The sequence below is a fragment of the Etheostoma spectabile genome, chromosome 9 (assembly GCF_008692095.1).
Source record: "Etheostoma spectabile isolate EspeVRDwgs_2016 chromosome 9, UIUC_Espe_1.0, whole genome shotgun sequence".
Taxonomy (NCBI): Eukaryota; Metazoa; Chordata; class Actinopteri; order Perciformes; family Percidae; genus Etheostoma; species Etheostoma spectabile.
The window spans coordinates 20,348,241-20,361,544 of NC_045741.1; the positions used below are offsets into that span (position 1 = coordinate 20,348,241).

Below are 13,304 nucleotides of genomic sequence, written 5' to 3' on the forward strand. Positions count from 1 at the left end.
GGAACAGTGGAAGTTAAAGCAAGATCTGGAAGACCATGAAAAATATCAAACAGAACAGCTCGCAGGAGTGCGAGAAAAGCAAGTCAAAACCCACAATCCATCCAGAAAGACCTGGCAGACACTGGAGTTGTGCTACACCATTCCACTATAAAGAGATACTTGTACAGATATGGTCTTCATGGAAGAGTCATCAGAAGAAAAACCTCTTCTACGTCCTCATCACAAAAATCAGAGTTTCAAGTTTGCAAATGAACATTAAGACAAGCCTGATGCATTGTGGAAACAAGTTCTGTGGACTGATGTTGTGAAAATAGAACTTTTTGGCCGCAAAGAGCAAAGGTACGTTTGTAGAAGAAAGGGCACAGAATTTAATGAAAAGAACCTCTGTCCAACTGTTAAGCGTGAGGGTGGATCAATCATGCTTTGGGGTTGTTTGCAGCCAGTTGCACAGGGAACATTTCACAAGTAGAAGAAAAAATGGATTGAACCAAAATTTCAGCAAATTTTGGACGCTAACTTGATGCCATCTGTGAAAAAGCTAAAGTTAAAGAGAGGATGGCTTCTACAAATGGATAATGATCCTAAACAAACTTCAAAATCCACGGTGGATTACATCAAGAGGCGTTAACTGAAGGTTTTGCCATGGTCTTCACAATCTCCTGACCTCAACATAATTGAAAATCTATGGATGGACCTTAAAAGAGCAGTGTGTGACAGACAGCCCAGAAATCTCAAAGAACTAGAAGACTTTTGGAAGGACGAATGGGCGAAGAAACCTCAAACAAGAATTGACAGACTCTTGGCTGGCTACAAGAAGCGTTTCCAAGCTGGGATACTTGTCAAAGGGGACAGTACAAGGTATGAACTCTGCAGGGTGCCAAAACTTTTGCAGACGCCATTTTTTGTGGTTATTTTGAAAGTGTAAATGATGGAAATAAAATCTAACTTTTTGTGACATATTATACAATGTCTAATCTGTCATTTGATGCCTTTGAGATTTTTCCATACTTTCTTGGCTTCTTTATGCCTTCTTAATACAAATTTTTATCTGGGTGTCCAAACTTGAGCCCCACTGTGTGTGTGTGTGTGTGTGTGTGTGTATGTACGACACAAACCCCCCACACACTAAGTATCCACTCTATGCCGCTGCTATATTAAACTGTGTAATCTCACATACTGACTTTATACAGTAGATATTTTTGTCATTGCGGACTCTGGTTAACTATAAAGGTTACAACCTTTCCATACCTGTCCATTCAACATTCAATTTCATTCACAAGACTCTTGAGCTCAATAAATGATTTTAATTGACAAACTAGACATACTGGTTCCAAATAAGTTTTAAATCCAAACAAGGGTCACTCTTGCTCCTCAACTTGCTTTCAAAATAAGATAACTTACTGCAGTAAAAGAAATAACTGTAGGAAGGCTAATTACATGCAGATTAAATTTCATCCATTAAAACACTAACATTTGCTGAATGCTGATCTAATTTTTGGAAGCAGAAAAGACAAGATGGTCATAAATGAAATTTGGTCAGTTCAGATGCTGCAAATGACTGCAATTACAGAGTCTGTGTAACTTGACAAAAGTAATTCTGATTACAGCAAGTCAGCCAACTTCTAAAAAGGCCACTGGCAATTTCCGCTAATCTCCACAGAGAGGATGCAAATTCAATTGTCATCATGGATTACATTGCACTTGCACATTATTACAAATGACTCTGTAACTGAGACTATCTTCCTTAAACACTCAAGACAATCCACAGCAGGATAACCGGATGGCTTGGTGATAGAAAACCTGTGAGAAACAGGAGACCGCAGATCAGAGTGGTTAATGTCTGGTAAAACAATAACGATGGAAGAGGCTTGAGAGGAAATACTGATCTTACTACTGTAGAAAGAAGGAAAAGTTTCCATCTTTAACATACAGTTCTTTCTTACTGGTTACATCACTCAGAATTTTTTTTACAATATTTGAGTCTCTGGCTTGCAAAAAAATAATATTTTGATGGCACAATTCATACAAGTGACATCTTTTGCCCTTGATTATACAATGGCCTATGTTTTTTTTAGTAGTAAATAATGTCTGTTTGCAGTTAAGCCTATTTAAATAAATAAATAAAAAAGTATACAACATTTTTCGAATCTTAAAGAATGAAGAACCAAACCGAAGTAAGCTGACGTGCTACTTTGTTGAGCTTTGTTACTTTTCAGCTCGGTAAAACAGACAGTAAAGAGGAAGCACCAACCTATCAAAAAGCACCAGTTGCGCAGAATTCGCAGCCCCGCTTCAAAATGGCGTGTTGAATGATGAACGTGACAAATGCAATTTAATCAGACAAAATGTCCTCTGATTACAAAAGTAGAGAAGAAGTAGAAGGATATGTGGACACCCACACACACACACACACCACACACACACCCACACACACACACACACACACACACACACACACACACACACACACACACACACACACCACACACACACACACACACACACACACACACACACACACACACACACACACACACACACACACACACACCACACCACACACACACACACACACACACACACACACACACCAACACACACACACTCCCCAACTAACTATCATGCATTAAACTTTTCTGACTCAGTTTCCTGGCTAAATCTTAACTGAGTGTTGACCGTGGCCTGTTTATTTGGAAGGCAACACAGCAAGGAGGGAGCAATGGGGGTTGGAGAGGGGGGGGGGGGGGGGGGGGGGGGGGGTTCTTCCCAGTGCACAGCCTCCGTTTTTCTGTAATCAGCCCATCACTGGGTGTGTCTGCCATAGCTCCCACCACTAATTTCATTGCTCTCAGACCACGTAAGACAGAGCCAAACCACAGCGTGGAGGAACCTCCAGTTCGTTGCCTGCTGATGATAGAGATTGGCTCATAGAGAAGGAATAAAGCATAAAACGGGACGTATGACAAATATGATGCTGTAGCAAAAAGGTATAAGCAAAGCAAATTGAGTTTTTCAGCTCAGAAATTTTAACCGTATTGTAATGTTTCCTCATTGGTTTAAGGGATTTACTTATTAGGGACATTGGTTCTTAAAACCAGCTTGAGTACTTTCAAGAGCTGCAACAATTAATAGTCAATGATCCACTGACAAAATATTGCAGCAATCGTCAATTTTCAAAGACGAATGACAAACATTTGATGCTTCCAGCTTCTCAAATTATGAGGATGTGTTATTTTCTCTTTTTATATCATTGTCAACTGATTAAGTTTGGTTTTGTACTGACCTTGGATTCTGGGAAACTGTGATAGACATTTTAAACGCCTCGGTTGAGGTATATCACAGAAATTCCCAATAACATGGGGAGATAGCTGGGGGAGATGCGCCAGGCACCTAACGTTAAAAAAGGCTCGTTTTGCTCAGTGTTCAATGATGAAAGTCATGTTTGACAATGCAGCTTCCAGGTGTGAATGTGTTGGGAGTAAAAATGTGATTAAAAGCATCATAACATGACTGTAAACATGCTCATACCGTTGGCAGCAGCACAACATCGAGTATCTGACGTCAACGTCTGTCTGAGATCTCCTCTACAACAGGAAAATCTTTCTGCTCTCTGAGGAACTTCTGCAGGTCCGTCAGTGGGAATCCGTCCTTTGGACACTCTGTTGGTGAAAAATGCAAAGAAATGCAAGCAATTGAAACAACACTTTTTCATATTAGACTTTAGAAACTATTAAAGACGAATCTACATGAACAAACAACTAAAAACATTTTAACATTTTAGCAAAAATCTTTTTTCTCTCACTAATCATCAAATCAGTTAATTTTGTTGTGAGTGACTAACTGAGAAATATCTCCCATGGATTTCCCATTTCTTTCATGGCGTAAAAAAATTAAAAGTGAAATTTGTGCCACAGCTTTCACTTCACTAAAATTAAACCAGAGCAGAATTACCTTGATGGTTTCATAGGAGTCGGTGATGAGGGCAATGAAGAGCGACAGTACCAGTAGATGAACAGGGAGATGAAGGAGTAGGTAGGGCCCGGCTGAAGAGCCACACCAAAGGTTTTTGTCCTTCCTGGCGAAAGTGGTAAACATGCGTCTCCGTTCAACAGGGAAACACACTCCGCCACACGACTCAGGCCCTCAAACTGGAAACATTAAGAGGGAACGGAAGATTGGATGAAGGTTGCAAATGCATAATGGGTTACAAGATAAAACTGAGAGAATTCTGAGATAATGAACAGAACAGCAAATCAAAAAATATATATTCTGCTACACAAACAATTTTCTAATATCTGCTACGAATACTGGCGTTTTTACATCTTCAGGCATCTATATAGTTTTTACACCAAATAAAACCTACACTGGTTGACGCGAGCACTGGGTGACATTTACAACCTTGACGAGGGGTTGTAAGACATAGCTGCATTTTAAAGCAGTCACAAGTAGTTGCGATTATTCATGATCAATTACTTCCCATCATTAGTTTTAAATGCTGTGGTGATGTTATCAAATTTGTCTGTTTTATCTATTTCCAATCTGAAACCTGAAAAACAACACTTTACAGACAAAAAATTCATCATTAGTGAAAGCTGGAAGTAAGCATGGAACTATAAAAATAGTTGCTTATTGACTAACTGACTAATCGAATAATCATTTCAGATCTAGCAACAAGCTAAAAAAGATGGGAACCACAAGAAAAACCATGGCCTCCTGAAGCTCAAAACTGTAAAGTGAGTTAATCAAGATAACTAATTAATTACTAGTACTAATATATGAGACATGCAAAAGTACGAAGATGTGTGTTTAGTAAAAAAAGTGTACAGCCAGTTTAATACTGTACTGGCGTGTATCCAACAAGCACTTTTAAAGTTACATAATTTTACAAAAAACTAAATTGGTCTTTACAGAGATACTCTACAAAGAATGACAAGGATGGTAGAAGACCAACAGAAGCATGACGGTTGTAGTTGCATAGGAGGAATGATAACAAAAGAAAGACAACAAAAGACAGATGGCTAAAAGGAGAGCATGAAAGCCAGACACTAACATTCTAAAGGGAAGCCAATTTCCCCCTTCATGTGATAGCATCTAAATACACCATCCAGTGCGACGGTATGGATTACAGCACTTGAAGACGTGTGGGATGGCAAGTCCTCAAACATCCTCTGTTTATTCCTTCAGTAAATACACAGAGGATCCTGGAGAGGCTGACAGCACACTACAGAGATTCCCCCCAGCCACCGCAACGTAAATATCATGACCAAGTCTCGTTGACTGTAACCATGGACAAACAGGGAACTAAAAACTGTGTTAAGTTAACTGCAGGCATAAACACCGCAGGTTATCACTTCACTGAAGCTAAATCAATGTGCCATTAATGTTATACATAATGTAAACTTCTCTTGTAGGGTTGGACTGACAGAATAAGGGCCATGCCAATGCATTTAACAACTAATTCTAACTGTGCACCATTTCACTACAATCTGTGCTTTATAATAATTAAAACTGTTTTTTTATTGGATACAATTTTTAAGCTATTAATTAATCAAGAGTATTGATCCTTAATTAACTGACACACTTTAAATCAGTCCACAACTTATGTACAGTAGTTACTCCTCTTCATTTATTTATCAACACATTTCCATTGGCCAGTGGGATGCTATTCGCCCCGGGTGGGGATTTCAGTCTATCTCACATCTGCTTCTTCTACAGTATGAGCACTGCCTTGTTTAGACGCCCACTGCTGCTTGGACTTCCATAAATAATTTATCCTAACGGGAGAAGACCCTAAACACACATATTTTCTCTAATGCACTTGCTGTCCAAGACCTCCCGTAAGATGACCGGCTGATTGAAGCCGTAGCTCTCCCCTTCTGATTGCAGAAAATAATTACTGTGACTTTGTGTTTTCAGCATAGAAAACAATACGTTACAGTTACTGTTATTTTCTGTTTTCACTTCCTAATCTATTGTAACGTGCAGGTTTGCTATGTTGTGTAACTATAAAGGGTGGTAACTTTCTCCTTTGGGGCAGTTGAGTATTTTATGATGACTTAGGGTTTAAAATGCTGATCATGACACCCCCAGTTTGTGTCCTGCAGAGGACCTTGTGCATGTCATCCCATTCCTCTCCTCTCCCCTTTATTCCACCTGACACACATACGTAACACTCTACGCTGTCCTCTGTCTGATAAAAGGGAAATCGACTCTACAAAAATACTTACATAATAATATATAATACTGTAAAATGTGGTTGTTTCTATCAGAGACTAGTGTGTGTGGTGTGTGTGTGTGTGTTTGGTGTGTGTGTGTGTGTGGTGTGTGTGTTGTGGGTGTGTGTGTGTGGTGTGTGTGTGTGTGTGTGGTGTGTGAACACGCACGAATGTGGAAAGAACTGCCAGTTTAAGATGTTCAAAATGTGGTCAGACAGAAAGCTTGAGGTTTCAAGGAGAAGACCCATACTGACATCTAGTGGTTGTATAGGGGCAGATATTTTTTCAGTTTTTTAAAATTTGCAGGAAATAACATTGACACACATTCAAAAGCTGAATTACAGACAGGAAGTCTTAGTTTTGCCCACTGTAAGTTTTTAATAAAACCTGAATGATGACACCTATAAATCACCGCGTATATTTGTTTAAAAAAAAAAAGGGTAAACGTGGTCCAGCACACTCGTATCATTACCTGTGAGGGATGTTTACATTTTGAATCATTTACAACAGATTTTGTACACAGTATCATTAAGTGAATTTGATCAAATGACCAATTTGACTCCAGTGAGCATAATGGTATTTTTTGTTTTTTTTGCTTGTCTCAATCACGAATGCTTTCAGCCAATTTATGTGTACAAACCTACATTTTTGGGAACTCCTAATGCAACCTTTTCTTGTGGCCTCAGCAGTTCTGCAGGAAGGGGCGAAGTCACACACAAAAAAAAAAGTGCCTTAATAGTTCCCCTAATTTCCACAACCTGACATAATATTCAGTGCAGGCATTCAGAACAGCAACTGGCCCACCATAATTAATTTCTCTATCTCTGACCCTCAGGCATCCACATCCTCTGCTCTCACCAACCCAGTTAAGAGAGTTCCTTCTCGTGTATGGCCCCAGTACAATCCACCCGCAGAAGGTGTAGCCAAGGTAGATCATGCCGGCACAGCAACAGAAACGCAGGACCTTGGGGAAGGCTGCTTCATGGTTAAAATCAACACCTAGACACACGGGAAGCATGGAGACATAAAGTAATTGGTCAACAAATCATGAAAGAACATTTGATTAGGGGTGGCTGAGGGGTGGAACTAGGTTCACAGACTCACATTGTATTCTGGAAGTATCCCAGGTACCTGATCACACCGACCCACACCAATAACGTAGATGTTCCCAGGAAGATACTGCAACATCATACTGGTCAGACTCTACAGGAAAGGAAAACACAATTACAAAGAGCACTGGAGAACACTGTTGAAATCAGGCCTCAGTAATGCCCTGAAGGATTAGCAAACATTTTTCACACCCCAGCCTCTGGTGCCCTGACGTTGAAACGGGTCAAACAAGTTACCACTTAATTTACTTAAAGCTACAACCACAGTATCATGATTTACTGTAACATTGTGTAAACTGTGACATGATCTGCATGGATTATTTTATTAGGGCTTAAAGTAAATGTGGAACTGCAACAGAGGAACATCTTATCAACTGTTAACTCATGTGACATAATCTGACAATTAGCTTTTATCTCATAACACCAATACCTTGCTGAGAACATTGTATTCAAGTTTTGTAGTCTAAATCTAACTTCTCTCTGCTGTAGATACTTAGTCAATTTGCATTGTTCCTCTCTGCTACCAGATTTCAGTATCTTGTATCCTTACAACGTAAAATAATTAAGGTTTCAACTGTGAAAAAATTTCACAACTGCACACCAAACAAGGGCTTTGATTTATCTATCAAAACAGAACACATGCGCAGTAATTAGAAGAGTCAACTAGATTTGTCATATAAAGACCAAAGTGAAATGTAATATTTACAACCTTTTGTTAATAAATTGTAAATTAACAGCAAACTGTAATAACAAACAGGTTAACATTTTTTTGTAAACAAGTTTTTTAGTTAACTTTAACTCCAACAGATCTTTTATAAAAATAATTTCATTCAAGGTCATCCAGTTGTTTTTGTCATATTATTAAAGAAAACATCAGTTACGGGGAGTGTATTTAAGGGAAAGGTTATGTTTCACTACTTCTGCTAAGTAAACACTCAACATATATGTAAAAGGACAGCCAGTCAGGTTAAAAATAACTGGTCTTTACAGTGTAAACATTACAACCGTTATCTCCAAAGTCCACCAGACACTGAGACAGAAATCACAGGACATAAAATCAAAGGTGAAGCCTTCACATTTCTATGATCCCGATAGCCAACTGCTTAAAACCTTTGGTTTGATTCTTTTCTTTTACCTAATCTTGTTTATGTTTATTTGACAAATGACACACATAATCCAAGTACGTTTTAGGCTGTATACAGTTAACCTTCACGTTACTGTATACAGTAACCTTCACGTGAAGACAGAAGTACATGATTCAGTTTCCTTTGCTTGTTTTCCATCTTAGTATGGATCCAATTATGGCAAGAGGTCGCTGACGATGACCAGCACATACCAGCCGTTCAGAAACTCTCTGGTCATCCTCACACCTTTACGGTTGTAGTTCTCATGGGAGAATCTGGAGAATCTCTTAAAATACACCAATGCAAGTTCAGTTTGTCAAAGACCCCCAACACAGTCTCACAGGATCAATTGAGTTAATGTGAACATGTGATGTTTTTGCATTTTAGATATTGATTTCCCAGTGTGATATTGTATTGTATAACTGTACAGTGGGAGGCTGAACAGCTGACCTGGATAACCTGACAGCCAGCACGATGGAGCGGTGGCACAGCACGGCCGAGGTGAGGCAAACAAGATGACGAAGCCGTCAAACACCAGAAGATAGAGTGTGTTCTTCTGAGCTGAAACAGAGACAAAGTGTGTGTGTGTGTGTTGTGTGTGTGTGTGTGTTGTGGTGTGTGTGTGTGTGGGGGGGGGGGGGGGTGGGGTGGGGGGGGGGGGGGGGGGGGTGGGGTTACTTTTAATAACTCCCTCACACTCATTACTGATACTACTACAAGTTACAGGAAAACGGTCAACAGTAAAAGGAAATTGTATTTTTTGGGGTCAATAGTTTTGTTTATACGTTTTCAGAAAAATACAGAACATTGGTGCTTAAAAAATAATTAGAATCACCTATTTACTAGCTGACCTACTACATACCAGTGTCTATATTAATGGCATAACATGCATTTATTACATACAAATCTACACCTTTTCCTAGAAGTTATTCTTTAAACTTTATTTCAATAATATGCATATGTAAATTTACAATACGCATATGCTGCAACTTTTGTCTGCCCTCTAGAAGCCAAATTGTACAAACACCTCTCAATCCCATATCTGTCCTGTTTTTGCCTTGTATGTTTATACTTGTTTTAATTATTTTTTCTCTCCATTAGGTTAGACACCTATACCTTACCTGTCCCAGATCTTCCAGTCTCGACATGCACAGCTCTGAGTGTCTAGTCCAAGAAGATTTCACCTTTCCACTGTGACACTGGTTTCAAATATATCTAGGGGACAAGGCCAAAGAAGAAGTAGTTGTATTATCATGGAATGCTGTGTGGGCAATACATTTCAACGGTTGTCAGTTTCTTTTCTGTTTTCTCCTATCGTGGTTTACATGCTCAAAAACATTTCAAACATTTAAGATTGGTTCACGGAATTGTCCCACAACCTCTCAATGATGAAAGTTTTAAATTGTTCACAGATTTCACCTGCTATGCACACTTCATTTATAATGGCAATACAATATATAGAGAATATGACTGAACCATACCGTAACGTAAAATGAGTAGCATCAGGTAACTCCCGTGAACGCACCGTCTGTATTAATTCCCTTCAGCGGAAGGTTATTTTGATGTCAACCAGCCTGAAAGCAAAATGAGGATTTTTATGTACATTAGACAGAAAAAGTAAATGATGTGCGTTAGCTGCAGTCATATACAGTACACTGGACTATATAGTAGCAGTGTTATACCTGTAAAAGTCCAGGTCAAAAATGATGAATTCTGGGATTTCCATTGGTTTGCAGTCTTTGGTTCATGGACATACAAACTGTAATAGAGGATAAAATGAGTGAGAAAACGAACACCGTCACTGAGATCTCTATTTGCCCAAAAGTATGTTGTTTCTCATGATATTGTAATTTAGTAATCAGTTTCTAACATGCTGATATCGGTAAAGAAAAAAATAAACCGATTTACTAGCATACAGAAAAAATTTTACAGTACATTTTACAGTACATTTTAAAGGTAAACTTCACTGGTAATTAAATATGTATCAATACTATGATAAAAAAAATCTTAACAGCATTGTGTGTCTGAATTCACTTTTTTTTCTGTTTTATACATGCAAATCAAAAAATGTAATTCCTTTAAAACACCTACAGACGGTGGAGAGTAACTCAAAGAAGTACTTATGTAGCGTTACGTATGTACACATCAATGTATCAATAAGTTTATTCAATATATTATTCTGAAATGAGCCATTTTGCATACCTTGGTACTTTAACTTTGATGCTAATGCTTCATCACTGAGTAAAATGTTGAATGCGTGTCGACCTCTGCTTGTAACAGAGTATTTCTACACCCCAGGTTTTGCTACTTTTACTTAGTAAGTAAAATGTGTGAGTTCTTCTTCCACCATTAGGTGACTAATTTAGCAATTCATCATGTACTGTGACATTAAATGGTGTGCAACATATTTAATATGATAGGGGTATTCTAAAGCAAATAAAAATATGAACCATAGCACAACATAAAGTTTCCTCTCACCGTCTCCAGCTGGGCATCTATGTCATAGACCTCCTCTGAGGGCTTCACGCTGCCTCTCTTGTAGTGCTGTTACAGATGACGAGAGGCAGCAGCTCCCCTCTTCATCCTCAGCGTAACCAATGGAACCAACGACAGTCGGCCCAACTGACTGTACTATAAATATCAGAAGCCTCAGGTAAACAAACTGTACCGGGTGATTTACATAATGTTGGAGAGAGCTGCAAACTGCCGTATCAAACAAAAACACAAAGCCTGGTAACTGAATAAAATATAGCAGTTCCCTTAGCAACCACAGGACTAAAATGTAAGCTAATGCTAATAGTTTATATCATAATGACTACTCTCCATTAACATTAGCATCATAGTTTTGAGTGTTACTCCGGTTATGTATTTACATGGAAGATGAGAAATGGTGGTTATCTAATACCCGTCTACACTATCATAACAGTGTTCCGTTTCTGAAAAAAAATTATAATTTTATTCAAATTAATTAAGTTCAACTAACCCTTAGAATTGAGGCTGCGTTCAGTCATATCAGAGAAACCTCTACTGTAATGCAAACTTCTAACTTGCAGCAATCATGTCAACATCCAAAACACAGATGCCCATGTCAGCAAGAGTTGTTCAAGAATTAAACACATTGTAATGGGCAAAGGTTAATACACAGAAGTTGTCATATGCAAATCTTCCCCATCTCTTCTATCTCTCCCACATGACATGAACCCTAGATTAGAAACATTACTTTCTTTTCAAAGCGTGGTAAGAGCAATAGCAGGAGTATGGGTGAGTAAGGTGGGTTCAACTTGCCTGATCCAGGACATAAAACAGACAGTCATAAACACTTTGGTGGGTGTAGCAGCTACACTGTAGTCGTCCTCATCCACCCACCATAGTCCTTCAGGAAAAGGTTTTTGAGGGCCATCATGTTCCCTCCTATAGGACACCACCATCTGGTTGTTGAGGCCAAACAGGATAAGCTACAGAGGAAACAACGAGGAACAATTACATATAGATTTACTAGGTGAAAGTAACTAACTACTGATTCATATCCATATTTCAAGCCAACTCATTAATGTTTTCTCTGAAACCAAACCTCTACTTACCTCATGTTGTCCACGGGTCAATTGACGCATTTCTATACTAATGTTCTTTTTACCAATTGTAAAATAACATAATTAATTCCACACAACGCTCTTTGGCAAGTACAATCTTTCTTTCATTAATTTTGGGGTCTTATTCAATTTTATAGCATTTGAAAAAACAAATTGAAGTGCTTTTGAAAAGTTATTGAGTATATAGTTGACATATTCCAGTCTGTGATATCCATCAACATACTTCCTTTCATTTTTATCCAATAATTCCTAATTTTGCTTTTCTCACTCAAAACATTAGGTAAAATTTCCTCTAAATGAGCTTTATTGACCATGAATTCCAATAAAAAAAAAAAATAATAATGTAAAACTAAAGTTAGTAAGTTAAGGGTTACGTAGTGTTGAAAACGTCAAAAAAAATGACAAACATTCAAAAAAGCGTCACAAGTGTTTAAAAAAGGGACAAACATAAGAAAAAAGGGTTGATTTTCAATTTTGACTGGAAGACAACACAGGTTAAATCATTATGGACTGCTATTATTTGTCCATTTATTAGTAATTTCCAATTTCTTCACTTACTACACAGATGTCTTCTCAGCAAGTACGTAAGAACGTTATGTCCTAGCTAGTAACTTTTTGAAGTATCTTTATAGCTTAAGTCAAATATTGATTAATTTTCTGTTTTGTTTTTGTTAACTTTTGTCCACTACTGAAACAACAAAATCATTTTCTAGTGCAACTTCACACAAATAACTACCAATTCAAGCTTTATAGCAGCAAGAAGAGCAAGATTCGAGGGGTTCACTCCTGTCATCATCTTCCATTTGAAAAGAAACGAAACTCAGATATGTAGGACCCTGGTGGCAAAATGTGTCCATATAAGTCCTCAACACTTAATTCATAACCTTTACTGCAGCAGTCTACATGCCTTGGACAGATTCAGTTCCAGCTCTAGGAAGCAGTTTCTGGGTGGCTCTTCTTTCCTAATCTACATAACATCAACCCCAACTGTACATACTTGTGGTGATCATGACAATTTTCAGAATCTGCACCCCAAGTTTCCAGGGTAATTCCTCGGGCCGGTACTTTTCACACGGGTTTCATGAGAATAGTTCAGGTCATCTCTCAGGTTCTCCTCTTTGATATATTTGGGTTGAGACAGAGCTGAAACAAAAGTTACACAAAGTAAAAAATAAATAAAAAATAAAAAGTATGAACAGCCAGGATACACACTGGGGATAAAAAAAAAAAAAAACAGAAGTGAAAGCAGATATTTCATGATAATGT

General features: G+C 38.2%; 1 protein-coding gene across 1 annotated transcript in view; it reads right to left on the minus strand.

Annotated features, from left to right (window-relative positions):
* Window positions 1-13,304, minus strand: part of mcoln2 (mucolipin TRP cation channel 2) — a 41,520-nt gene that overhangs the window by 1,273 nt on the left and 26,943 nt on the right. The gene's annotated exons all lie outside the window — the stretch shown is intronic.